General features: G+C 43.9%; 2 long non-coding RNA genes across 2 annotated transcripts; both read left to right on the forward strand.

Moving 5' to 3' along the window:
- Window positions 1-778: 778 nt before the first annotated feature.
- On the forward strand, window positions 779-2868 carry LOC124084603 (uncharacterized). The gene is made up of 2 exons (XR_006849155.1): window positions 779-913; window positions 1944-2868. It is a non-coding gene; the product is annotated as an uncharacterized LOC124084603 (long non-coding RNA).
- A 7594-nt stretch (window positions 2869-10462) lies between these two features.
- On the forward strand, window positions 10463-25645 carry LOC124084616 (uncharacterized). The gene is made up of 2 exons (XR_006849162.2): window positions 10463-10624; window positions 25164-25645. It is a non-coding gene; the product is annotated as an uncharacterized LOC124084616 (long non-coding RNA).
- Window positions 25646-26140: the final 495 nt, after the last annotated feature.

The raw sequence follows: 26140 nt of genomic DNA on the forward strand, positions 1-26140 counted from the left end.
AAAAATAGAAAGATACAATTTTAATTAATAAAACTAAAATCACCTATAAATTCACAACCAAAAGACAACCCCTGAGAAAATGGATCTATTAATTTTTTTCAAAATGTAGCTGCATATTTCAACATTCTTGGGAGTCTACTGGAGACACAGCTGGTTTGTTTTTTATTTTCTTGTGTCACTAAAAATTATTTAAAAGCATAACTGTAATGGTTGCAAAAAAACATAATGGTTGGCTTCTATTATATGCTCCATATGGAAAGGATTTTGCCTAACTATTAATTGTCTTGATAGTGTGCTGGTAAACTGGCTCTCTAAAACAAAAACAAAACAACAACAACAACAAAAACAGCCTTAATTTGTAATATTTGCCAATTTCTATGGTGTAAATATTCCTATCAAGGCGGATATCAAAAGTTGGCTCACAAAAATTCCAAAAAAATTTAACAATCAGGCCTTGTAAACTGGTTTGGGCCAGTTCCTGGCCACCTCTGACTGTGTGGAGTGTTGTAAAGGGAGGGGTTCCCGCCGTGGACCGTGTGTTAGATATTGTGGCATAGTTCGGCTACTAACTGTGTTAAACACTGTAAAGGTGACCTATTTCTGCCCTCAGAAGCCAACACCTACGCAGGTAGCAAGAGGTTCTTGGGAACAAGGACGTGTCCTTGGATCCCACAGTTGCCTTCACTCTCCTTGACATTTCCCCCAGATGCACTCCCAGCTGACCGCCTACTCCCCTGAGTGACCCGTCCCTACCAAGGACCTCAGAAGGAGCCTGGAGAAAACGCAGCGCGGCCTTCTCTACCTCTCTCCACACCCCTCAGCCTGGCCTCCCTGTGACTTCCCTGGGATTATGCTTCCTGCTCTTCACCCCTATCCAGTCCTGATAGGTTCCAGCTGCGTGACCTCCACTTAGGTACAGTTACAGTTAAGTATGTTTGGAACATGGAAGGGGACAGTTAATCTGGAAAAGAAAAAGAAGAAAACCACCACTAACCAGTGCATGACTGCTTTGTGGGCAGGGGAGGAGATTTCTCTTTACAGACTGCTGACAGTCCTTTTAAAAAAAATCTGCAGACTGTGACATTAAGATTAAATGCAGAACCTTTTTGAAAGTTTGATTGTCTGCAGTGAGATTAGAAAGACCACCAGTAAGTGGTGGATAAGTAAGTAAGGTGGATAAGTAAATAAGTAAGACACCACTTATGTTTTTAAAATAAGTGTATCATTTGAATTTGTTGTTTCCTGTACCATCACATTATTAGAACCCAGGACTTCGTAGTTAAGTAGAGTTATGCAGAAATTTCAGATGCCTCCTGAATTCATCTCGATTCCCCACGAAGGTCAAGGCAGTGTTCCCAAGTGGTGGGAATCATCAATAAGCTTTTATTGAATTAACAAAGACTGGCGGGTACACAGCACACCACAGTGGGGAAAGGGCTAGCTATTTGGGGGATTAATCCTATCTTAAAGAAAGCTTGGGAATCAGAAGGTCCTGAGCCGACTCCCAGCTCCCCACTTGCTCTGTGAACTTGAGCTAGTCTTCTGAACTCCTGCGTTCTCTGAGCAGGTGAGAGCAGTCCCTTCTCTGGTAGGGTGGCTGTGAGTTATTTCAGTCCTCTGTATAGCACACTACCTGAGACTCAGTGCCTAAAAACAGCCGCTCATCTTGCTCTTCTGGCGGTGGGACAGGGATCTGGGGAGGAATCTGGGGCAGGGTGTCTCTGACCCACAGGCATGGCTGGGGCTGGCTGGGCTGGAGGTCCTGGCTGTAGCAAATTCAAGCATCTATAGGGGGAGGCTTGGTCTTCCTGTTCTCTCCTCTTACCCTCTATGCCTGTCATTCCTTATTGAGTAAGGGTGGATTTGTTTTTGTACTGGAGATTGAACCCAGGGGTGTTCAACCACTGAGCCTCATACACAGCCCTCTTTATTTTCTTATTTAGAGACAGGGTCTTTCTAAGTTGCTGAGGCTGGCCTTGAACTTGCCATCTTCCTGCCTCAGTCTCCAAGTCACTGGGACTACAGGTGTGCACCACCACACGAAGCACACAACAAATCTCCTATAAAGAGCCACAAAGTAAATACTTCAGGTTTTGAGGATCCTGTTCATGACTATTACCTATGGTCCCACAGCATAAAAGCAACCACAGACAATATGTAAATAAACGTGATTCTGTTTCAATAAATTTTTTTTTTACAAAATTGAAATTTAATTCACATTTCACAGAATATTAGTCTTTTAATTCCCGCCCACAACCACTGAAAGCTATCCTTAGCTCAAGGATATTCCACTGGGCAGAGAAGGAGATGGCTCTCAGGCTGACCCCTGCTGTGAGGCTGACCCTGGCTTCTCAGGCCTTGGCCTGGTGGCCCTGGAGTGGCCACACCTCCAACAGCAGGGATCCCTAGAGGCGGGAGTGGAAGGACCTGAGGTCTTCAGCTGGAGCGTGGAAGTGGCCAAGCATCCCTCTTGTCAAAGCAGTCCAAGGGCCACCCAGCTTGGCAAGTTGAGAGCAAACCTTCGTCGCAGGAGATGGCTGGGTCACATGCGGAGGAGCATGCGGAAGGCAGACACTGCATGGCTAGCTTGGGACCTGCCCTGTGAGGCTCAGCAATGGGGCTTGCAAAGTCCCTGTTCAAGGTGCACTCAAGGACAAGGCTACAGTGGTGTCCTCACTACACTTGAGAGGGGAGCACACAGCCCTGAGATTCACAGGAGTTTTCTAGAGGAGAAGCCAGTGCAACTGTCAAAACAGGTTTTTTAGACACTGACCTGTTTCCTCAGGTGCAGGAATGAGGCTCCTAAGGGCACCTACCTTTCAGCATTGTTCTGAGAAGTTAATAAAATGAAACATGAAGAGTGCCTCAGTGGAGGAGTCGTGGTGTGCATGCTCAGCTTAGTGATGACTGTGATCATGGGATTTTATGTCATGGGTTGGAAATCATTCTTTGTTTGCAGTTTTCACTGGGGTTTTACTAAAAATTATTTGAAATCACATGTAATAAAATGACCAACATAAAAATATATATCCAGTTGTATATACAGCGCAATCAAATTTGGAAATATTCCATCTGATTTACATTTTTAACTACTAACAAAAATTTTAGGTACAATTTGCAGAGATAAAGTGATAGATAAATATAAAATATTAGACAGTGGCAATTGCATAACAAAAATAATAAAAGCCGATTCAGAATTGTAAATAGGGAGCAACCCAATATCTTTGGGTTTTGCTGATGGATATTGGTTTCAACTGGTGAGTTTCTAAAATAAGGCAGCACATGGATAAAAGGATCAAGACCCAAATAAAAGCTCCAAACAACTGCAAATAAACTAGATTCCCCAGTAATAAATCTTGAATCTTGCTGTTTGATCACCCTTATCAGGCAGCAGCCTGAGAAGTTAGAAGTGCTCTCCATCCTGCCCAGAAGGTCAAGGACCCTCTCGGCCTCATCAGCTCCGCATTCCTACGGGGAGGACCCTCTGTGGAGAATGCAAAGAATGGAAGCTTCTTGGCCTGAATAAAACCACAGCTCCACTGCTGGTGGGGCCGCATTTCCCCAAGGCCACCAGAGACAGCTTGCAGGAGTTTCAGAATTACACACTTTGATGCTCCTCAGCCATTAAACAATGTTTGTGGACATGAGAAAATGACCTTAACATGCTGTTAAGTGAGAAAAGCAGGCACAAGACTGTAAGGATGATGTGAAATAATTTTTACCAAGCAATGTAAGATAAATATATACGGAAAAAGCATCACGAGTTCTTGCCAAGTGTAATGGAAGCTGCCTCGGTGTGGCAGGATTTAAAAGGACTTACTGACCTGTTTCCTTTGACTTTTTCTTTGTTTTCCAAGTTTTCTGCTATACATATTAGTTCTAAAATAGAAGACAATTATTTTAAAGCATAACCAAAACCGAGATAAGCCAATAATAAAGAGATAATAAAAAGAACATAATTGATTTCATTTGATGGTACTTGCTACATAAATCAGTGCCCAATCTCAGAACTTCATATCTCAAAACAACCACGGCAGGCTATGCTAAAGATTCCGTGTAATTTTTTATATGAGGTACAGTGGGAAGATATTAGGAACATATTATAAAGATATTAGGTATTGTTATATTTCATTAATCAAAATTTTTTAAAAAAATGTTCACAAAACTATGGTTTCCAACATATAAAATTCTAGCAAACTTGAATCTTGTGGTTTACTTTATTTCAGGGTCTTTTTTTAAAATATCATCATAACGAAGACTATGATGTCATTGAATTGGATCCAGGAGGTGGATTCAAAGAGGCAGTACTGGGATGGGGGGTGGCCCGGCAGCAGGAAATCAATTAACTCAACCAATACGAAGTGAGCTACCCTTTCAGCCCCCAGGGCCTGGGTTTCTCAGCCTTCCGGCAGCTCTGGCATCATGAAGCCCCAGCTTGGCAGGACAGCCACTACATCCTTGATGTCTCTGTCTCTGGCACCTTGTGCTGACTGCCTGGTATTTCCCGGTAAATATTTGGGCAAAGAAGAGAGCCAAAGCCTTTCTCACAGGCAGCGAATGTGCTAAAATAATCCCAAGGTCTAGGATGCAGAAGCACTTGAGTTAGATTTGCACCCACACGCAGCCCATTAATTACCATTAAACAGATACAGTGATCACTATTGATAAGAAACAAGCGTCACTTTCTTACCTGTGCCCTGTGTTTGCTTAGCCACTGACCTACCATTCATGGGCCATATATGCCAGAAGGAAAAGTGGACCCCGTTTCACGGGCAATGCTACAAATTCTCCAACAATCCCTGTGTCAAGAACAGTTGTGTCTTGTAAGTGCTAGTCCCTGTGGATCCCCCAGGATAGAAAACTGGCCCTATTGATCCAACATGAAAAGCAAATCCAGGAAGAAGGAACCTTCCTGTGCATGGAGAGGCACCTGCCAGCCACTCGGGGTCCCTTGTGCATTGATTCCACAAACACTCAGAGGCCAGCAGTAAGCAGCTCTGCACCAGGTTCTCTGCAGATCAGGTTGTAAAAGACAGGCCCCTAACCCTCGATAAGCTCACCCCATGTGCCAGGGTGCTTACCCCATGTGCCAGTGTGCAGTCCTGTTAGTGCAGGCAAGTCCTCTTTCAAATAAATAATATAAAAAGGAACAATTCCACCCCAAGAAGTGGCCTACCTACTTCAAGAAATAGTTTAAGCAGTTTAATTTCTTTGTGATTTTTTTTTAAAAGCAATGTAACTCTACAGAGTTCCACAGGGAAGATTTAAATTGTTAAGCTTGGGCACAAGGTAGAGTTCCAGTGCTCTTCCTCAATACGCTAGGTATTCAGAAGAGGGACAGGTTTCTGAAGAGGACACAGGACCCATGCGGGCAGTGTAAAGGGGCTGCTTGACAGTGAACAGCAGCTCATTGAGGTGCCGGATGCTGGACCCCAGCGCAGCTCCAAGGGGACTCGAGACACAGACGGCTTGCATACCGAACCCCGGGGACGCTCTGGGTCCTCTCTGGGTCTGGATTCCCTAGCCCTCCCCATGGCGCCCCCTCCTCTGCCCCATGGCAGTGCTGTCAGTTGTTCTCTGACAGTTTGGCAGCATGGGCAGATTTCCATCAGACACCAGTAAGGCCCTGAAATGGCCCCTATTCCAGACACCCTGTCACCAGGGCAGAAAAGCCACTTGCAGAGGATCCAGGCAGGGGAGCTCTGCCAGCCCCCCAGCCCAGGGAAGAGCGAGCCCTGGGGAAACCAAGTAACAGTGTCTAGGCCCAGCCCATCCCTTATTCTCTATTGTTTTCTATCCTCTAATTATTCAGATTAGGCTTCAACCCCATGGTGGATCTTCAGACTCCTAGCAGGATAAGATCTGTGGCAAGAACAGAGAGGTCCTAGACTGGAGGATCCAAAAAGATGCCACAGGCGGGGCGTGTCCACATTCGCGTGTGCTCTCGTTTCTTAAAAGAGAGAAACAGTTCTCAGAGATATGGAGAATATCCTGACACACACACACACACACACACACACAGCCAGATAAAGGTGACGAGCACTAAAACTGCGAGCAGAAGGCCCACAGAAATAGGCCCAAAAGTGAACGTGGAAAATGAGGTGCGATGAACTGTGAAAGGCATCGGGGGAACACAGAGAAAAGCAGAGAAGTAGGATCGTAAAATCCACATAGAAACAGGCAGACATGAGGAGAGGGTCTGCAGCTTGGAAATGCAGGGACTTAGAAGATGGGAGGAGAGACGGCTGGAGAGAATTAGAAAGAAAACTAAAGGGGAGCTTCACGTAGTGCCTAAGATAATCCTCAATTTCACTCCCCCCAAAACCATGAAGAAAAAGGAGAAGAAATAGCCCTTGGCCTAGAAGAGTGACTGCAGGGGACGTCTCGGAGCTGCACCTTCAGGTGTCAGGACCCTCAGGGAGCTGCTCCTCTCCTTCACTGAAATCCCACAGAAAAGCTCTACCTCTAACCCGTCTTGGGGTGAGGCTCTGGTGGTGTCTGCATCTGAATCAGGAAGCCCAGGAGTCTCTGTTTCAGGGTGAGACAAGCTATTCCCGGCTGCCTGGAATGTGGCAGAGTGAGGTCCCCAGCCAGGCCCAGCATATGTCAACCCTCCGTCCACTCCATCAGTCCTTCATCCTGTGACAAGGGCCACTCTGGGTCATCTGTTTGGGGACCTGGTGTCGCTGGGGTAATGAGGCTGGGGTCGCTGGTGCTGCTTGGATGGTGTGTCTGAGGTCTGAAGTCTGTGGCAGCAGGACAGACTCTGGGAAAAGCCAGGCTCTGTAGAGCTTAGGTGAGGACAGCAGAGTGCAGAGCCAGGAGGTGGCCTGCAGGGACCCCAGGCCAAAGCCTGCCCTCCCCCCACCCCAACTTCAGGATGGGGACGTGGGCTCAGGACTGCATAAGCCATGGAATGACGAGTGAGACTGCACCCAACCCCAAAGGGAGGCCGTCACCCGCTCTAATGACATTCCAGCCACCGGGGCAGGATCCACGAAGGCCACAGCCTAAAGACGGTGGCCTTTGACATCAGCGCCCCTTCACCCATCGCTGTCTCTCACTATTTGAGGAAAGCATCTGCAGGGCAGGGGGCGTGGGCGCGTCCCTTGAAGGCAGCATTGTCCTGTGAGGGCAGCTCCAGCCCACAGCAGTGTCCAGCCGAAGTTCCAGGGGCTGACTGCTCTTGTGTGTTCCATCCCCCGCCATCAAAGTCCTGCCAGAGGAGCAGTCAGTGGACATCGAGGAGCCTGTGTTGACACACGGATGGCACCAGGAGTCCAAGGTTTCCTTGGGGTTCCTTGGTGTCCAACATGCTGGGGGTTTGGGCAAGGATGTGTGGCAGCGTCCCCCACGCCACACGGCATTCCACTGCCCGAAACCCCGTCCTCTGCTTGCCGCCCCTCCCCCTCCAAACTCTGGCTCGCTGGTGCTGCCCACCTCCAAGCTCTGCCCTTCCTGGCACCTTGGGCAGTCGGAGGCTTCCCTCTGGAGCATTCAGGTGGCCGCGCTCTCCCTGCAGCAGGCACCGTGCTCTCTCCTCTCCTGGGAGCACCGGGTGCCTGCTCACTGTTTGCTACCCCAGTTCATTCACCCTCTCGCCTGCAGGAAGTCATCTTGCTGGTTGCTTCAAGCTTCTGGCAATTGTGAATAAAAACTCTGTGAATGCTCATGATCTGTGTGGCCATAAAGTGCTTTTCGGGTGCAGGTTCACAGGTAGACCTGAATTTCTTGGATAAATACCAAGTAGGTCAATTGCTGGATCATATGGGCAGAGTCTGTTTGGTTTTGTAGGGTGTTTTGTGTGTGTGTGTGTGGGGGGGGGATTGAACCCAGGGCCTTGTGCATGCGAGGCAAGCACTCTACCAACTGAGCTACATCCCCAGCATCTCTGGTTTTGTAAGAAACTGCCAAATTGTCTTTCAAAGTAGCTGTATCATTTAGCATTCCCAGAAACAACAAAGGAGAGTTCCTTGCTCCACACCCTTACCAGAATTTGGTGCTATCAGTGTTTAGGATGTTGGACCTTTGAATCAGTATGTAGAGGCATGTTGTTTTTAATTTGCGATTCCCTAACGACATACAATGTGGAGCATATTTTTATGTGCGTATCTGCCATCTCTAGATCTTCTATGGTGAATCCCTCTTCTCGATCCACTAACACAGTTCACAGCCCACATGTGACCATGAACAATATCAGCAAACATTGGCAAATGTCCCCTGGCATTAAAAATAGCCTCGGTTGAGAACTTCCAAAGAAATAAATCAGTAATGGTGAAATTTAAGTCAAGAGTGAGGAAAGAGAGGTGTAGAAATAGTTTGTTTCGAAGTCCTTCCCAGTGCTCCAGAGCCACAATAATAGGTTTTAGACTGATATGATCCTGCCGGGTATGGAATCGACATGTCTACACTCGTGGTCCCAGAAAGGTATTGACTGTCCCCTTTTGTTCTCCAACACGTCCGGCTTACACAATGCTCTCCACCTCCGCCAGTCGCCCCGCTGAGCATGGAGGCCTGGCTTGGCCTCTGTGGATGCTCTCTGGCCTGGGGCACCTGGGGTGCTATCTGCTGAGGTGCAGCTGCAGACCTGGCCATTGTGTGTGTTACACTCACGTGTTCTCAGGAGAAAGTATGGGAGCAGGAGCTTTCCCAGAAGGCCTTGCTGGGTGCTTTAGGCACTGGAGTGTCAGGCAAGAGAAGGGAGGTGGGAGCAAGCGCTCCGTGCATGTGTAGCTGACCCATCAGGGTCTAGGGGCTGCTTGTCCTCCTTGTGCACTAGCGGCAAATTCACCACGGTGTAACTCGACAGTTGCTGTGTAATTGTAACAGCTGCTGAAATCTGTACCATCAGACCACACTTCATGCAGTTTATGTCAGAAGGATGCAATGCAGGTCAAAGTCAAGGCAGGAACAAAGTGACCCAAAGAGACCCTGTTTATTTCAGGTACATTTGCAAGCAGTAATAGTCCTCCTTCGGTTTTCATTTTGGAGAGAATACAAACACCAGACAATAACACTTAAAAATGCTCTTTAACATCAGCCTTCTTTTTTGGAGGACAGAGGATAAAGAGTCATTATTTAGCTATTACCATTAAACTCAGGATTGCTACTGCAGCTAAACAAAAACCCCGACTTCCTGCTAGCCAAAGCAAAGAATAAAATAAGAATTAAAAGCCAATCATTCATCTGCACTTACTATATTTAAATTTAAGGAAGTCTCACATCAGGAGAAACAGCTGTTTTTCTAGCTGAAGCAATTGAACAGGAATTTAGGGAAGTGTGCTTTCTGTAAGTGAAACTGAAAGGCAAAATAAGCAGTATCTGTACAAGTGCTGGGACAATGATGGCCAAGTATCTTCTTGTGACAGTGATTTCTCCTACTGGTCCCCACGTGTGCCAAGGGCGGTGTGTGAAGCCCTGCTGGCAGCAGCTGGTGCCCTGAGCACTGACGTGGGCCCTGTTATGACCAACTGACCAGGAGGCAGGAGAATGCACATGCAGGGAGCTACTGCAAACCTGTGTGGCCGGCACTGCTGCAGGCACCTGAGTGACTGCAGAACCTGCGGTGTGGCTTCCTGGTGACGCTGCCGCAGGGTCAGAGCTTGCTGATGCTAGAAAAAATGCCTTGTGAGTGCACACCACAGACGCCGCGGTGGATGCTCCCCTCAGGATGCTCTTAGATACTGCAGTGTCAGCAGAGCACTCAAGGCAGCTCTGTCCACCTAAATGGCCATGTCCAACTGGACTGACTTCCTTCCTTCCTCCCTCTCTCTCTCTCCTGCAGTAACAGGTATTGAACCCAGGGATGCTCTGCCACTAACTGCATCCCCAGTCTCATTTTTTTTTTAAGACAGGGCCTCGCTAAATTGCTGAGGCTGGCCTAGAACTTGCGATCCTCCTGCCTCAGTCTCCCAAGTTGCTGGGATGGCAGGCGTGCACCACTGCTCCCGGTTCATTCGTACTTTCAACATAGTCATAGAAAACATTGACTGACTTCAGAGGCAGAATTCTGGAGGCTTATGAGATGCATGCATGTCAGGAAGGCTGTTTGGACACTGCACTGCCCTTTTGAAAGAGGACCTCTTAAATTGAGTGTAAATGATGCAGAAACACAAAGATTACATTTCCTTTGAAGAGCAAGTGTTGGAAACTCCGAAGAAAAAAAAAACATGCTAGTCACGCCTTGCTCCTGAGACCAGGTTCGTTTGGGTTCTGGTTTAGCGGGCACAAAGGGGGCTCAGTGAGGTTTCAGGACACAGGGCTAATAAAAGGGAACAAGGAGGGACCAAGATGAAGTCACGCAAAGTGGTGCCATTCGATGCCAGGCTGGATGGAGTAAGCCAGGTCAATCCAGGGGATGGCAACAGCCCTCTGGGGGATGGGTTGGGCTGTTAAGTGCTAAGCCCTAGAGGAGGCTAGGAGGGAAAGGGCAGCTCCCTCCCTCTGCTGGAGCACGTGGGAAACGGGCTCATTTTTGGCTGCACTACTTTTCTGTTTATCTTCCTGATTAGTTGTGAATTCTTCTTCCAACTCCGAGTCTTCCTAGCCTGTGGGTTCCGCTTGTCTTCTTGGATTAGATTCTCTTCAAGACCAGGACCCCTGGAATCCCAGCTCCATTCCCAAGGTAATTTCTGCAGGAAAGCAAGTTTGGCACATTGGATTCACAGGCCGCGGCCATGGTGGGAGCAGGAGGGGGAGAGGGCAGCCCACTGGCCTGGGACGGGCACCTGGAACTTCTGGTGGTAATGTTTTGAAACTTACTCATTATCCAGACATGGGACAAACTCCAGTGAATCACTAACACTCCATGCAATGAACTTGGGAAGACCTCTAACCACAGGGTCTCCTGCACAGGAGGATCTCCGTGGTGTTCCTGTATTCAGGGATTAGTAGGTGGGAAGAGGCCATATGTGCGCTGTAAGCCTTGCGGTCCTCTTCCTCTTCCCTAGAGTCACTGAAGGAAGCCTTGGGCAGGCAGAGGCACTGCAGTGGAGAGATCCTGGCACAGGGTGGCAAGGACACCAGGGACACTCAAGACAACCTCTAACTCCTAAACCACAGATGGTTAAAGACAGGATGGAGCGCTGACCCAGCTTGCCAAAGGGAAGCCTGGCCCCAGGCAGCACCCAGACTGGGTCTGGCCTTTCTCCAGGGAAGCTCTCAGAGTGAGGTGGGGGCAGCCTCCGGTGGATCCAGGAAGCAGAAGGCACAGGCACTGCAGTGGCTGACCCTCCCAAGGCCTTGGGGACATTTACTCAGGTGGGAAGGGCTGGCGTGGTGTTATCAGAGCTTTGTTTGACCGGCGGTCGGTCCAGGCAGTCATAATTCTCCTGACGTCATGGGATCTTCATGGGCAGCTTGTTGGAAAAGGCCAGGGGATCCCGCCACCCTGTGTTTGAGAACTTCTTTAAGGGTCACCTCGCAGCTGTGTAAATACACTATCAGGAAAACGTCCTTGTGTACCCTTTGTGCTACTGGTAAAGCATGAAAAGCAGGATTATTCTCAGTAAAAATTAAACCCTCGTGACTGACTATGGCAGTTCTCAGGTGACTTGATTTGTTTCTCAACTTCCATTATTTGCAGAAAATTTTTTCCAGCTTACATGTCACATGTTACTTTTATTTCACATACAGTTCTGTAAGATTTAACAAATGGGTGAAGTCCATTTGTAACCACCACCACCATCAGAGTCCATGGTGACGTTCTCCTCCCATGCCCCTGATGTTTCCTCCTCCAGAGTCAAACCTGCCACCCTCATCCAGCCACTTGCAATTCCATCCTGGGGCTTTTCCAGAATGCCACTTAAACTGAATTCTAGGTGACAAAGCCTTTGAGTCTGACTTCTTTCGTTTAGCGGAAAGCATTGGAAGACCATTAGTGTTGCTGTAAGGGTCAGTAGTCCCTTCTTGATATATGTGAGTACTATTCCATTTTTAGGGGCCATAGTTTGTTTATCCATCCACCCAGGGAAGGGTATGTTGGTAGGTAGAGTCCAGTTGTTGGCTATTATGTATAGCTATAAATATTTGGGTACAAGTTTTTATGTAAATTTGAATTTTTATTTCTCTGGAATAAATACCTAGGAGAGGGATCACTGAGTCACATGATATGTGTGGATTTAATTGCAAAATAAACTGCCAGATTTCCCAGAGTGGCTATAGCATTTTGCATTCCTACCAGAAAAGAGTGGAGTCCAGTTGCTCCTCACCATAGTCAGCCCTTGGAAATTTCAGTGTTGCTTTTGTTTCTCGTCATTCTAATGAGTGTGTGGTAATATTTAATTGTGGTTGGAATTTCATTCTCCAATGACTAATGCACACATGAGCATTTGTCATGAACTACTTTGCTATTATATATGATATATATAATAATATGATATATATATGGTATCTGTTCAAATGTTTTGCTTCGTTTCATTAGGTTATTTTCTTTTGCTAAATTTTACAGGTGATTTACATTTATTTTCTAGGTATAAATTCTTTTTAGATGTATGATTTCTGAAAGATGTATCCAAGTCTATAACTTGTTTTTAAGTGCATCGTTTTCAAAGCAAAATTTTAATGTTCTTAAAGACAAATATATCAAGTATTATTTGTGGATCATGCTTTTGGTGGTTTTATTTAAGAACTCCTTGTCTAGCCCAAAGTCATGAAGATTTTATCTTCTGTTTTCTTCTAAACTCTGTAGAGGACAGATACAGTGGTACATACCTATAATTCCAGCAACTCAGGAGGCTGAGGCAGGAGGATCACATGTTCAAGGACAGTCTGAGCAACTTAGTGAGACTCTGTCTCAAAATAAAAAATATAAAAAGCTGGGCATGTATCTCAGTGATCGAGGATCCCTGGGTTCAATCCCTGTACCACAAAAGTAAATAAATAAACAAATATAGTTTTATTTTTTATATATTGATCCATATCCCATTTTGTCTTAAAACTTTTGAAAGAATTTTTAGACGATGTTACTTGTTCATTGAAACCAGCATGACCATTTATTTACCTTTGGTCCTGTTAGATGAGCTTAGCCCTTAGTTCTATCAGACGATTCATGCTCTTAATCAATCAACAGTATTGATGACATGGCATTTCACATTCATTACTGCCTCTGAGCAGTTGAGAACCACCCTGGTTGGATACCCTGTGTTCCCAGCTCATGTTCCTAATCTCACTGTCTTTAGTTATTTCCATGGATCTGCAGTTATTTTCTTTAAAAAAAAGCACTCAATTTTTAAAATATTTTTTAATTGTAGATGGACACAAGACCTTTATGTCATTTACTTATATGTGGTGCTGAGGATCGAACCCAGTGCCTCACACATGCCAGGCAAGTGCTCCATCACTGAGCCCGAACCTCAGCCCTACAGTAATTTTCATTAGCAGAATGTCATCAAGGCGTTTAGAGTCTAAAAGGGTGGGGGGATAACTGTCTTATATCTTTTCTCAGTAAAATTCCATTTTTTTTCCTTTTTGACATGTGTATATATATTAAATATATATACACATATATTTAATCTGAACAAAATGAAGAACAAAAATGGAAGCATTTTTTTGCATAATTTAAATTTACAAAGTTCTCCAGTCCTCTACATCTTGACCTTACAGATGTCAGAGTTTTACTTAGAGCTAAGAAGAGCTTCGAGGTCACTCTTTAGTCCACTTTATCAAGTCCACAGATATTTTTCCTGAGCACCACCTGTGAGCCAGGGACTTTGGACAGTCCCGATGAGAAAATCAACTTCCGGGCACGTGAAGGTAGCTGTCAGTAACCCGTGGCTTATCCAGGCGCCTGCGGTTGCAGTCCTCAGAGTTCTGTCCTCCCCACCTCCTCAGAGTTCTGTCCTCCCCACCTGCCTCCACATGCTTGCCAGGTCACTGCTCTCTTCCCTGCCTGCCCCTGCAGCAGTCCCTGCCCCATGGGAATGACAGGGCACACATGGTTCCCAGGAGGAGACTTAGCTCAGGGAAGTGACATGTGGGAGGGAAATGTGCTGGAAGTGAGTTTATAGAGTTTTGAAAAGAAGATTGGAGGTTGGAGAAAAACCCCAGGGCTGCATCTGGGATGAGAGTTTTAAGAAGAGAAGCTGTGATTTGGGGTTTTTGAAAGGGAGGTTTATAGTTACCAGGAGGTAATAGGGAAGACATTAGAGGTTTGAGAGCAAGTTAAAAGAAAAGCTAGGAGAAAGAAGAGGGGTTTTGGAAGTGGCCTGAGGATCTGGGCTAAGATGTCTTTGTCTTGGACTCCAGTTCATAGATCAGAAAGTCACATTTTTAAAACATACTTAAAAGAACAAAGGTACAGTTTTGAATATTATGCAGTGTTTTTTTAAAAATATTTTTGTTTTAATTAGTTGTACATGACAGTAGAATGCATTTATGCACTTTGATATATATCATATGGGATGTAATTCTCAGTTTTCTGAGTGCACATGTTGCAGAATTATATTGGTCATGCAGTCACATATATACATACAGTAATAATGTCTGTTTCATTCTACTGTCTTTCCTATCCCCTCCCTGCCCCTCCCTTCACTTCCCTCTTCCTAATCTATGGTAATGACATTCTTCTCTAGTGCGCCCCACCTTGCCTTATTGTGAATTAGCATTCACATATTAGAGAAAACTTTCTGCCTTTGGTTTTTCAGGATCGGCTATTTTACTGAACATGATATTCTCCAACTTCATTCATTTACTGGAAAATGTCATAATTTCATTCTTTTTTGAAGCTGAGAAATATTCCATTAAATATATATACCACATTTTCTTTATCCATTCATTTATTGAGGGACATCTAGGTTGGCTCCATAGTTTAGCTATTGTGAATTTAGCTGCTATAAACATTGACATGCCTGCATTACTGTAGTATGCTGATTTTAAGTCCTTTGGGTATAAACTGAGGAGTGGGATAGCTGGGACAAATAGTGGTTCCATTCCAAGTTTTCTGAGGAATCTCCATACTTCTTGCACCAATTTGCAGTCCCACTAGCAACGTATGAGTGTACCTCGCCAACATTTATTGTTGACTATATTCTTGATGATTGCCATTCTGATAGGAGATGAAATCTTAGTGTAGTTTGATTTGCATTTCTCTAATTGCTAGAGATGATGGTCAGTTTTTCATATGTTTGTTGATCAATTTCTTCTTCTGTGAAGTGTCTATTTAGTTCCTTAGCCCATTTATTGATTGGGTTATTTGCTGTTTTGGTGTTAAGTTTTTTGAGTTCTTTATATATTCTAGAGATTAATGCTTCATAAGAGGTGCATGTGGAAAAGATTTTCTCCCAATCTGTAGGCTCACTCCTTTGCTGAGAAGAAGCTTTTTAATTTGAATCCATCCCATTCATTGATTCTTGAGCTTTAGGAGTCTTGTTAAGGAAGTCAGACCCTAAGCCAACATGGTGAAGACTTGAGCCTATTTTTTCTTCTATTAGGCACAAGGTCTCTGTTCTAGTGCCTGAGTCTTTGATCCATTTTGAGTTGAGTTTTGTGCAGAATGAGAGATAAATTTTGCTACATATGGATTTCCATGTTTGCCAGCACCATTTGTTGAATAGACTATCTTTTCTCTATTGAATGTTTTTGGCACCCTTGTCTAGTATGCGATAATCATATTTATGTGGGTTTGTCTCTGTGTCCTCTATTCTGTACCATTGGTCTACAAGTCTATTTTGGTGCCAATAAAATGCTGTTTTTGTTACTATAGCTCTGTAGTATAAAGTCTAGTATTGTGATGCCTCCTGCTTTACTTTTCTTGCTAAGGATTGCATAGCTATTTTGGGTCTCTTATGTTTTCAAATAAATTTTTTGATTGCTTTTTCTATTTCTATGAAGAATGACATTGGGATTTGAATAGGAATTGCATTAAATCTGCATAATGCTTGGTGGTATGGCCATTTTGACAAACTAATTCTGCCTATCCAGGAGCATGGGAGATCTTCTGAGGTTTTCTTCAATTTCTTTCTTTAGTGTTCTGTAGTTTTCATTGTAGAGGTCATTCACCTCTTTTGTTAGATTGATTCCCAGGTATCTTATTTTATTTTTTGAGGCTACTGTGAATGGGTAGTTTTCCTAATTTCTCTTTTGGTGAATTCATCACTGATGTATAGGAATGCATTTGATTTATGGGTGTTGATTTTATATCCTGCGACTTTGCTGAATTCATTTATTAGTTATTGTATTCCAGAAGTTTTCTGGTAGAATTTTTTGGATCTTCTAGATATAAAATCATGTCATCCACAAATAGTGATAGTTTGAGTTCTTCTTTACCTATTTGTATCCCTTTAATTTCTTTCTTTTGTCTAATTGCTCTGGCTAGAGTTTCAAGGATGATGTTGAATAGAAGTGGTGAAAGAAGACATCCTTGTCTTGTTCCAGTTTTCAGAGAGAATGCTTTCAATTTTTCTCCATTTAGAATGATTCTGGCCTTGGGTTTAGCATAGATAGCTTTTACAATGTTGAGGTATGTTCCTACTATCCCTAGTTTTGTCTGGTGTTTTGAACATGAAAGTGTACTGTATCTTGTCAAATGCTTTTTCTGCATCTATTGAGATGATCATATGATTCTTGGTTTTAAGTCTATTAATATGATGAATTACATTTATTGATTTCTGTATGTTGAACCAACCCTGTATCTCTGGGATGAACCCAACTGATTGTGGTGCACTGTATTTTTAATGGTTTTGTATGTGATTTGCCAGAATTTTATTGAGAATTTTTGTATCTATGTTCATCAGGGATATTGGTCTGAAGTTTTCTTTCCTTCATGTGTCTTTGTCTGGTTTTGGTATCAGGGTAATTTTAGCCTCATAGAATGAGTTTGGAAGGGTTCCCTCCTTTTCTATTTCATGGAATACTTTGAGGAGTATAGGTGTTAATTCTTCTTTGAAAGTCTTATAGAACTCGGCTGAGAATCCATCTGGTCCTGGGTTTTTCTTGGTTGGTAGGCTTTTGATGGTGTTTTCTATTTCATTACTTGAAATTGATCTGTTTAAACCATGTATGGCCTCCTCATTCAGTTTGGGTAGGTCACATGTCTCCAGAAATTTGTTGATGTCTTTGATATTTTCTATTTTGTTGAAATATGAATTTTCAAAATAGTTTCTAAATGTCTTCTGTATTTCAGACATGTCCATTGTGATATTTCCTTCTTCATCTTGTATTTTAGTAATTTGAGTTTTCTTTCTTTTCATTAGCATGGCCAGGGGTTTATCTATTTTATTTATTTTTTTCAAAGAACCAACTTTTTGTTTTGTCAATTTTTTTAATTGTTTCAATTTCATTGATTTTAGCTCTGGTTTTAATTATTTCCTGCCTTCTACTGCTGTTGGTGTTGATTTGTTCTTCTTTTTCTAGGGTTTTGAGATGTAGTGTTAGGTCATTTATTTGTTGACTTTTTATTCTTTTAATTACTGTGCTCAATGCAATAAACTTTCCTCTTAGCACTGCCTTCATAGTGTCTCAGAGATTTTGACATGTTGTATCAGTGTACTCATTTATCTCTAAGAATTTTTTAAATTTCATCCTTGATTAGTTCTACTATCTATTCATCATTCAATTGTGTATTATTTAGTCTCCATTTGTTATAGTACCTTCTATTTTTTATTTTATCATTGATTTCTAATTGCATTCCATTGTGGTCTGATAGATGCAGGGTATTATCTCTGTGTTTTTTTTTTTAATTTACTGAGTTGCTTCGTGGCATAAGATATGGTCCATTTTAAAGAAGGAGCCATGTGCTGCTGAGAAGAAAGTATATTTGCTCATTGATGGATGAAATATTCTATATATGTCTGTTAAGTCTAAATTATTGATCTTATTATTTAGTTCTGTAGTTTCCTTATTTAGTTTTTGTTTGGAAGATCTGTCTAGTAGTGACAGAGGTGTGTTAATGTCACCCAGTATTATTGTTTTGTGGTCTATTTGACTCTTGAAATTGAGAAGAGTTTGTTTGATGTTCATAGATTCTCCATTGTTTGGGGCATAAATATTTATAATTGTCCTGCTTATATGTACTTCCTTTGAGAAGTATGAAATGTCCTTCTTTGCCTCTTCTGATTAACTTTGGCTTGAAGCCTACTTTATTTGAGATGAGAATAGAAACCCCTGCTTGTTTACACAATCCATATGAGTGATAAGATTTTCCCATCCTTTCACCTTCAGCCTGTGGATGTCCTTGCCCATGAGGTGAGTCTCTTGAAGACAGCATATTGTTGGGTCTTGCTTTTTAATCCAATCTGCCGGTCTGTGTCTCTTGATTGACGTGTTTAGGCTGTTAACATTCAGGGTTATTATTGGAGGTCTTTTCATTCGGCATGGCCTCGGCTACCTCTGACGCTACCTCTGTGGTCTCTGCCACTGACACACGGAGGTCTCCTGTCCAGTCAGTACCTGCCTGCATCAGTACCGCCATTGCTGCTGCCATCCTGAGGTCACCTCGAGGTCTTCTTTCTGGGTGCTGCTGCCACCAAAGTCACTGCTGCCTCCAACGCAACTGATGCCGACACCACAGCTGCCCCCAGAGATCGCCCGGTGATGCTGTCCCCACAGCCTGTTGCAGCCACCACTGACACTGTTTCACTACCAGCTGCTGCTGACCCACTGCCTGGTGCCACAACCACTGCTGCTACCACTTCCTGGAGGACTGCTGAGGGCCGACTCCAGGTTTGGCTGTATATGGCCGCACCCAAGGCCTGGGGCCCGGGGTACCAGCAGGTTGACCACCACAAGAGCCTCTGTCTGGGGACTCCACCTGGGACCTGCAGGCCAGTGTGGGGGTGCCTGCGGATTTGGAGGAGCCTGGAGTCTTCCTGCTGAGAGTGCTGGTGGCCCTTATCTTGCTGCTGCATCTCAGGTTGCCCCTTTGCAGGAGTCTATCCCTGTCTGCAAGTGGGAGCAGCACTGGGATCTTGGGACTGCAGCGTGGCTAAGCCTGAGGAATTGAAGCCCAGATCAATGAGATGGAGACTGGGTTTGCGAGGGCTGATCTGGGTTTGGTGATCCCAAGAGACGGCAGAGACGGGGCTGAGAATCTGTTGAACACTGACAGAGACAGTTCAACTTTCCAGCAAGACTTATTTTATTTTTTGATTCACTAATCTCTCTACCATATTTAGAACAGGATGTTTTTAATGCTTCAGCATGTCGAGGACAATGATATACGAATGGTGTTTTGCATTCTTGTTGTGTTCTTATGTCTTTAATTTTTTTCTCTGTGTTCATATTCTTCTTCTCTCTGGTCTATTTTCTTTCCAACTTTTCTCCAATCAACAGCCCATCTCTGTCAGCTCCTCTTCTGTGAATTTTTACTTCTAGCTTTTCTCTTCCTCATGAATATTGCATACTACACTACCTCTGTTCTCTCACCCACCATTGAAAATTGTAAACCATTTTAACAAATATTCTGTTTGTACTATAGATAGTTATTGAACTCATCATTTTGGTTTAATGTGAGAAAGCAGTAGGCACCTTAGTGGGAGCTATTAGGTTTAAGGCTATATATTGTGTACACTGGGTGCTATTGATATTGATCTCACCAGTAAAGGCGAAGAGCTGGAAACCTTCAGGGACACTGTAGTGTCCTGCCTTAGATCCATACTTTTAGATAGAAAAACACATTAACAACATGAAAAAACAAGGGAATAAAGTGCCCCAAACAAACCAAGATGCTTTTTCAATAGCAGAAGCCACTGATAACACAGTAGAAGAAATGTCCAAGAAGGAGTTTAGATTATATATAGTTAAATTGATGTGAAGTAAAGGATAGTAGAAGGAATGAAATCAAAGAAAAAATACAGGAAGTGAAAGATCACTTCATTACAGTTAGAGATTGTGAAAAAAAATGAGCAGACATCCTTGAAATGAAAGAATAAGTAGACCAAATTATAAATTCAATAGAAAGCATCACCAACAGACTAGACCACTTGGAAGACAGAACCTCAGACAATAAAGACAAAATACATAATCCTAAAAGTAGAGTTGAACATGCAGATAAGATGGTAAGAAACCATGAACAAAACATCCAAGAATTATGGGATAACATGAAAAGACCAAATTTAACAGTTATCATAATATGAAGGAGCAGAGATATAAACTAAAGGAATAAAGGAATGCACAATCTTTTCAATGATATTATAGCAGAAAATTTCTCAAACTTAAAGAATGTAATGAAAAATCAAATACAAGAGGCTTACAGGACCCCAAATATACAAAATTACAGCAGACCCACACTCAGACACATTATAATGAGAATGACTAACAGAGAATAAAGGTAAAATCTTAAAGGTGTGAGAGAAAAATAAATAAATTACATATAGGGAGAAACCAATTTAGATTTCAACTGATTTCTCAGCCCAGACCCTCAAAGCTGGGAGGTCCTGGAATAATATATTTCAAGCTCTGAAAGAAAACAGATGCCAACCAAGAATTTTATATCCAACAAAATTAAGTTTTATATTTGAAGATAAAATTAAAACCTTTTATGATAAACAAAAATTAAAATAATTCACAACTAGGAAGCCTAAACTACAGAGAATTCTCTACAAAATACTCCATGAGGATGGGGTGAAAAAAAAAGTGAAAACCAGCAAAGGGAGGATCCACATTAAGGGGAAATCCAACCAAATGGGACATTAGGACAAACCAAAAACCAGAAGTAGATCAAGATGACAGGGAATACAAATCATACGCAGTGGTTTTAAAAAACAAAGCTTTAAGAGTTTAGGTGACTTTTTGGTCATTGACGATGGTTTAGAAGGCCCAGGGTTTTGAGTTTTTCACCTTCTGACTGTGGCAGTGGAAATTCTGTCCCTGTCAAGATAGGACTGTAAGCCCGTGAGAGTGAGGAGCCTCGTGTGAAATGACATCCAGCTGGGTGCCGACAGGTGTCAGGCTGGGTCTTGTTACTACATGAAATGAGGAGGGAGCCCCTGTTCTGAGGTCAAAAAGCTACCAAGAGGGAGCCCAGAAATGGATCCACCCAGAGCCTGCAGAGAAAACCTCTGTGGGTGCTTGAGGGCTGAGCCCGAGGCAAGCCCTAGGAAGACCTCAAAGAAAACATCTGAACTTCAGTGACTCCAGCAGGTGCTCCCGTGCTCCAGGTGCCTATAAACCAATGTTCTTAACAGCTTTGCTCATAATAGTAAAAAGATGGCAATAACCCAATGTCCAATGAGGACACCAACAAAATGTGGTATATCCATACAGTGGAATATTATTCAGCCATAAAAGGAAAGAAGTTCTGATATATGCCCCAACATGGATGAACCTTACAAACATTGGCTAAGCAAAAGAAGCCAGACACAAAGAGCTATACACTGTATGATCACATTTATTTTAAAAAATCTAAAATGGACAAGACCATTTATATATATGCGCCGTGGGACAGTGTCTCTTTCCATAGTTAAAACAAGCCATCTTCGTTAGTTCTACAGATGACACTTGCCCTGCCCAGGCAGTGGGGGTCTATGATTCTGTGTCCACCCTACACTCCACCCAGGTGGGAGCGTGTCCTGCTGCCAGCTCTTACCATCCACCAGTATCCACTACCCCTCTCTGCCTCTTGAAATCCTAGGCCCCTCCAATGCACTCAGGCCAGGACTGCTTTCCATCCACAAGAAGTCTCCTGTGTACACTTAGACTTTCTGCCTGCCCTCCTGCTGCAGCCCCCAGCCTGCCCCCTATAGGAGGACGGGACATGCGCACAGGCATGGCTGTCAACAGCGACCGTGCATACACCAGTGGCCTAAAATTCTCATGGAGCTCAGGGGTGCTCAATGACCTCATAGCCCCCAGAAATCCAGAAAGCAAGCCGCCAGTCACACGCTGTGGTATGCAGCCTCGAACAAGCCTACCGTGCCACCAGTCCTGAGCGTGGTACATATCATTACACATGTGAATGTTTGGTCATGATGATAAACAACTGTGTTCCTGGGTTATGCATCCACTACACTATGCTTTTTACTGATCTTTTAGAATATAGTTCTTCAATTCATTAAAACAAAACTTACCATAATCTGTGCCACAGGACACCAGCAGCAGCTTCATGCATCTCTCGTTTACTGTAGCACTTGGTGGCATCAGGAGGCCACACCTGGTGACAGACTTATACCATCTAGGTTTGTGTTAAGTGTATCCCGTGAATTTGCACACATAAAATAAAATGCTTATTGAGAATTTTTTATGCCTCAACCATAGTAGCCACTCAATAAATAGTGTTCAAATGAAGAATAGAAGGAAGGAGAAATCCTGCATCTTCCCACCATGGAGGGTATCCATGTTAGTTTTGTGGTTTCTATCCTCTAGTCTTTTTCTGGGACAATTTCGAGTGTTCTGCTGTCTTACAGCTGCTGGGTTTGCTTGGCAACATTTTCCAGGTCACTAGCTATGGCAAGGTCCTCCCTGGGTCAGCTGGGTCAGGTCTAGCTGCATCTTGAATGCTGGTCCCAGGCATCCCAGCCTCGGGGATGAGGACAGAGAATCCCGGGTTAGGCTCCTCTCTACAGAACTGGCTCTATACTGCATTAACACCTTGCTACCCCTCCCCAAAAATATGAAGCTGACAGAAGAAAATCCACAATCCCAGCCCAGGGGAGCAGAAGTCAGGCTCTGAATACAGGACCTCAAAGGTGGGTGTAACCTCTCACCTGTCATGCTCTACCTGTTGGGTGACCTAGCTTTCTTTTTTTAAGCTCCACAAGTTCCTTTAAGCTCTTGGCAATGGGAGGAGTTGATGGCAGCTTGATTGGACTTCTGACAACCACGAGGAAAGAAAAAGAAGAAGCCCTACTCTTGAGTCCCTTATCTCTGGGGCTGAGCCCCATAGATAAACACTGGTGTCCTTCCTCACCATGTGACATGGGTTACACACTCAGCTTCAACTGAATGCAGCAGTGGAGGGAGAACAGTTCTTCCTAGGAGCCCTGAATCTGCTCTGGGTCCTGAAGGAGACCCAGGACCACAGTGTGCCAAGCAGGCTGCTGGCCGCGTCTTCCATGTTCTGCTGTTACTAGGCATGCAGCTCAATGTGTACCATGCGTGCAACTCCTCCGGGATTCAGAAGTAGCTTATTTTTATATGCATAGATAAAATGCCAAAAGGAAACAACATAGGTAAACTGGCCCAGACTGCTCCTGAGTGTATTAAGGGTTAGGATTTCCTGAGGTTTGGGAATGGGAGATAGTGATTCCTTATGGGGGCCAATGTCTGGGTGATGGCCATTTACCAGCTGTGGGAAATTTCTTACTTCATTGCTCAGGTTCCTTAACTACATCATAAAGATGATGCACAGGTGTCTACGCCAGTCCAGACGGGATGTGTCCAAGTGCACACTGCCATGCCCTGAGCACTGAATATGGTGCCCAGTGCCCCTGAGCAACCCCTGAATGTAACTAGTCACTGTCATTAAGAGGAGCTTCTTGTCGTGTATGACATCACATTATGGGTCTTACCACACTCTGTGATTTGACCTTCAGGTGTCTTATAGATAAAAACACAGATGACACTCAGTAAACCAGAGAGAATCGTTCTGCAGACATGTTGTTACCGACACTCATTGTTAAGAAATGAGGTCAGAGAGGGAGAGACTAGTTCCTGTCACGTGTAGTCCTCTTGCCTAAAACGGGAAGCGTTGAAGGGTCATTGAGATCCATCCAATGTTGCTTGTAAACAGACCCAGTTTCGTAGTTGGCTTAGGAAGATGCAGATTCCAAGACCAAACGAAGCTGAAGAACCACCAGTGCTGACTTCACCAGCCTCATCCTTGTCGACGCAGCTGCCCAGAAGGGCTCACCCAAAGCTGCACCAACCTCAGAGTTTGGCAGAAGTCAGTGCCAACCCATCCTCCTCCCTGCTCCACAGGCCGGCACCCACCTGAGGCTTTGCCCTGCCAGGCTGCCCTCGGTCACTGAGCCTGAGACCTTCCTGAGCTCAACGGCTGGGCCAGCTGGATTCAGGGCCACTGTGACTTGGTGTCTTTGTGTTAGTAGGACTGTTATGGTTTGGATGTGAGATGTCCCCCAAAAGCTCACGTGTGAGACAAGGCAAGAAGGCTCAGAGGAGAAATGATAGGGTTATGGGAGTCTTCATCCAATCAGTGAATTAATCCCGTTGGGGTTTAACTGAGTGGTAATTGAAGGCAGGTGTGTGGCTGGAGGAGGTGGGTCCCTAGGGACGCACCTCTGAGATATATATTTTGTATCTGGCAAATGGAGTGTCTCTCTGCCTCCCTGTGCCATGTTCCCAGTGCTCTCCTCCACATCCTTCTACCATGATATTCAGCCTCACCTGGAGCCCTGAGGAATGGAACCAGCTGGACTGAGACCTCAGAAACCATGAGCCCCAAATTAACTTTGCCTCCTCTAATTGCTCTTGTCAGTTCTTTTGGCAGCAGCAAAGGAAAAGCCACCTAAAACAAGATCCAGACTCCCTGCAAGCCTAGGACAGGATCCTCACAGACCTGACGCTGTCAGAGCTGCCATGGGACCCTGAGGGCTGTGGTCCATGCTCATCCCACCCTTACCATCCTGCTTTTTGGACCAAACACACAAAGAAGCAAATTAAAAATAATTCTCCTTATCCTAGTTAGAATAAGATATATTCCATGTCTGAGTAAATATATCAGATTCTACTGTCTTCTGTAACTAAAAAGAACACATTTTAAAATCATAAAAAAAATTTCTCCCTCTTAAATACTGATTCTGACCTTGGGCTGGGGGGTGTAGCCTAGTGGTAGAGCAAGTACTTCCACCCACGAGGCCTGGACTCAATCCAGAGCACTAGAAAAAACAAATGCTGACAGCTACCTTTACTAAAGCCCACCAAGAATAAGCCTGACAACTGTTAGCATTAAGAATTATTTAGTGAAATTTTAGAATCCCTAACAAAGACTGGGTCTCCCTCTCTCCTCCAAAACTTACTTCTTTGCCATCAACAAAAATAAAAAACAAAAACAAAACAATGCCTGCTTTCATGAATTCAGGAGTCTTGTTCATAAAGATATCCCCAAAAAGATGCTCCCATTCTCCTATAACCCCGAGGTAATGCTTTCTTTTAGCACGGATGCTCTTCTCCCTCCTTCCTTCTTTCCTCCCTCCCTTCCATCCTTCCTTCCTTCCTTCCTTGCTTCTTCCTTTCCTTTAGCTCTAACCTAAATATCTCTCATTATTACTTAGGTCCGAGAGACTAAACCATGTCAAGCGTGTTGTGAGACCCCTGCCCAGTGTATGCACACCAAGCCTCAACTCGATGCTTCAGAATTTCTACACTAATTGTTCACTGTTGACTGCTCTTTTTGGCACACCGTGTAGATTCTTGTTTGGACACTATGAGATGTACTGGAAATGTCTCCTTAAATTAGAAGATAACCCACAACTTGGATGACTCACAGTTGAAATTGTTATTAAGTGTGCCCTATTACAGATGAGACGAAATGTCTTGTTTAATATTTATTGTACAGCAATAATATATGTGCTTGAAAATATCTCAATTAGGACTTGGCAAAAAATACTTATAATAGAACCATATCCAACCATGTAATAATTATACCTAGATGAATCCCAGCTCTGTTTTATTTCAATATTTGGCAGTATATACATACGTATTAACTCTTGTGGTTTTCCAAAAATCTCTAAACAATAAGCAAATTATCAAGTTGTCCTGTGTTTTCAGTTATATTCTTTATCTAGTGGATAATTGGGTTCCTTGGCTCACCAGACTTATTTCACTAAACCAAATGCCTAACAGTGGTTGAACTGTACTTAAACTTTACCTCTTGGGGCTGATTGTAAATATAGAATTTCATCATTCTCTTACTATGACAAGCCCCATTGAGGGCTGAACAATCTGTTCAATAGAAAATTTTCAATTATGCATGATCACAGTTTTTCATTATGAAGGCTCAGCTGAGACCCACAGGCATCTCTATAGAGCTTCGAGAAAGAGCTGTTCTCTCCAGGTGCCAGCGTCCAAGCACAGGGCTGGGGAGTGCACAGAACAAATGTCAGGGCTCACGAGCCCCCTTAGTGGGCATCCCCAGCAGCCAACCCAGCTGCCCATGAACAGAAGGCAAGATGCAACGATTCAGGAAGTTACTGACCTTTAGTATGCTCGAACCAGCCTGCATGCCCCGATATGGTATTCTGACATGATC

This window comes from Marmota monax, unplaced genomic scaffold (genome assembly GCF_021218885.2).
Source record: "Marmota monax isolate L192 unplaced genomic scaffold, Marmota_monax_Labrador192_F-V1.1 WCK01_AAM20220418_F8-fsc00022, whole genome shotgun sequence".
Lineage (NCBI taxonomy): Eukaryota > Metazoa > Chordata > Mammalia > Rodentia > Sciuridae > Marmota > Marmota monax.